Source organism: Empidonax traillii, unplaced genomic scaffold (assembly GCF_003031625.1).
Source record: "Empidonax traillii isolate 1590-97213 ecotype Southwest subspecies unplaced genomic scaffold, ASM303162v1 scaffold6086:size6550, whole genome shotgun sequence".
Taxonomy (NCBI): domain Eukaryota; kingdom Metazoa; phylum Chordata; class Aves; order Passeriformes; family Tyrannidae; genus Empidonax; species Empidonax traillii.
In genome coordinates this window covers 1-2,961 of record NW_020961279.1, presented here as the reverse complement: position 1 = coordinate 2,961, position 2,961 = coordinate 1, and positions in this window count along the sequence as shown.

Sequence of the window (2,961 nt, the reverse complement as noted above, 5' to 3'; positions counted from 1 at the left end):
TTAGGGGGCACCTGAGGGAGCTGCCGTGAGGGACCGGGGGGCCGGGAGAGCTGAGGGGCGGTTTGGGATGCAGGGGGGCACTTAGGGGACATGGAGGGCAATTGGAGGTGTGGAACTAGGGGAGACATTCGCAGAGGTCAGGAGAACTGTGGGAGCAGCTGGGAGTGCTGGGGCCCAACACCCACACTGGCACCTCTCCCTGTGGCTCCTCTGGGGGGTCAGCACCCAGTGGGGCCAAGGGGTGTCTTATCTCTGTCCCCAGCCTGCTCGTCTCAGCCTTCCCTGCCACCCAGCTCCACACCCTCCCTAACAGCACACGGGTGGAAACCAGGGATATCTCTAATCAAGGAGCAGCACACCAGTAAAACCCAACCCAGAGTTACAGACAGCGCTCTGTGCAACTGGGAAGGCACAGCCTCAGCATCAGTGCTGCAGGTTTATGGGATTATGCACTGGTTCATACAGAATCAGGCCATTGGGGTGCTGGGGGGACGTTGGAAATGCCAGAGGGCAGCCCCCCAGAGCCGCAGTGTAAGCACTGGTGCCAGTCCCCATCCCAGTGTGGGTTCCAGCACCCAGACTCTCATGAGTCTCCCTGCAGAGCCCACTCCCTGCCTGGCCATAGGCTGGGTAGGGAAACCCTGGCTCAAGATCATGACTTTGAAAGTTCTTAACTTATTTTGGCTTTAAGAAACATTTTACCAGGATAACCCTCATGGGTCTGTAAATACACCGTGCCCTCAGACAGAGCCCGAAACCAGCACCTGCCATCCACCGGCACGTTACCACCCTCATCCCAGCAAGAGGCAGGTTTGGAAAAGGGCACACTGGAACAACAGCTCTTCCTTTCCTGCAGGAGCCACTGGAATGAGGCACAGATCCCTTTATTCCCAGGAGAGCTGGCAGGGGAGTCCCAGTTGGCATTTACTTGAGTGCTGGCCGAGCCCTGGCCAGCAGCGACGTCCCTGCCCCGCATGAGAAGGAGGCTCTCAAAGGCACTGCTTGAGTGGGGATCTTGCGATTCTGAACGGGACAGCCTCCTTTTCCTCTCTTTTCCATTGTTTTTACCAGGTTTTCCTGGCGGCTCCATCAATGTGCCATTATGCTCGCGGACAACGAGGCAGCCGTTGTGAGCAGCATATTGAAGAGGGGGTTTTTTCTGCCCTTTGTGGCTCAGTTTGGGGTGAGTGTGGGTCTCTGTGCCAGCCTTGCAGTGGGTCCCCCCTCCTGTGTGCTGGCTTTGCTCTCGGAGCACAAAGGCAAAGCACCAGCGTGAACTCGGGCACGCAACGGGGTGTTGCTCAAAGCCAGCAAACACTGCTGCCCTCGCAGGGAAAATCACAGAATCCTAGAGTGGTTTGGGTTGGAAAGGACCTTAAAGATGATCCAGTTCCTGCCATAGGCACAGACAAAATCCCCAGCTCCCCTCCAAGCAGTGCCAAGCATTGCTCTGCTGGGCTCCACAAACCCAACAAAACTGGGGGAAAACTAGCTCAGAGAACCTTTTTGAGCTGGTAAAACTGTAAATAGATGAAAATTTCAACTTCTCACAAATACGTCTGATTGGAGCTGTAAATATTATTTTTCATCATTAATTACAGTATTGGGTTTGGCACGTTTGCAACACGGTTAAATTACAGCTGCCACTTTGAATTGGCTGGCTCTGAAACTCTTAATATTGAAATCATGGCTTTTGGCACTCATTTCCCTTCGTTTGAAAGGCTCATCATCTACAAAATAAAATTAAATTATATTTACTTATTTTATAAATAAAAGAATAAAATATAATAAAATTTATTTACATCTAAATGTACAGCAGCCATTCCTGAGTCCCGAGCAGACCTTGGGACAGGGGCCTTTCCCTTTCCCCACTTTTACAAGGGGGAAAATCCCATATAATCCTCACTGAGCTCTGGGGTTTCACTGCTGCACAGCTGGGGGCTGCCGTGTGACTGAGTTTGAGGGATTATTCAGCTTGTTCTCTAGAGTAGGAGGTCTTAAAATCCAGCAAGAGATCATCACCATCCTCTTTCCTGGACACTCTGGACAGGCTCGGCAAGGCCATGCCCTGTGACCAGTGTTTGCTCCTTTCTAGCTCCTGGGGGAAAACCAAATATGTAATGGAACAGATAGAATGTCATAACATAATAACTTAAATCTGATATTATTGAACATAATAAGATATATAATGAAGATATCTGTTATATCATCAGACATGCTTGGCACGGGCTGCTGGCTTCCTAGGCAGGTAGCACAGAGAAGATGGCCCTGACTCCACAACAGGTACAAGGATCATCACCCGCCCAGAAGCTGTTTCTTGGCAAAGACTTAAAATCTCACTGAAAATTCTCAATGCCTTTATCTGCCTTGCAGCGCTAAGGAGCGCTCAGGTATAGAGTTCGGAAAAGTTCTGGCAAAAATAACAATCTCCAGCCTTCGAGGAGGGGATAGCATGGCTGGGGGAGTGGGGAGGGACAAACAACCGCATCCCATGCATGTCCCTGGGGTGGGGGGATGGCAAGGGCTGTTGTGGCAGATCCTGCCTCCACAGCTGTGCCGCTCTCAGGGAGGCAGGATCCGGCCCTGCAGCTCCGTGAATCATTCCCGGGACACACAGCGAGGATCTCTGGATCTCAGGAGCCAGGCTATGAAGACGTCAAGGAAAATATCACATCCTTTTATTTCACACCTTTATACCGAGGGGGTTGATGTTTTCTTTGCAAGTTCAGGCAAGTTGCCTGCTTGACATCCCAGGGGATTACTCATCCCCTCTACTCTTGGCTTCTAATTAGCAACTAAAGGGGAATAAAATAATTAAATATGCCCAAGGTAACGATACTTGGAAACTTTGGGTCACGTTTCAGCCAGGGGAGGCGGCAAGTAGCTGGAGCAGGTGAGTTTGAAGTCTGTGGGAACCTGAAAGACACAAAAGAGAAGGGAAGATGTAAGAGTAAGAAAAAC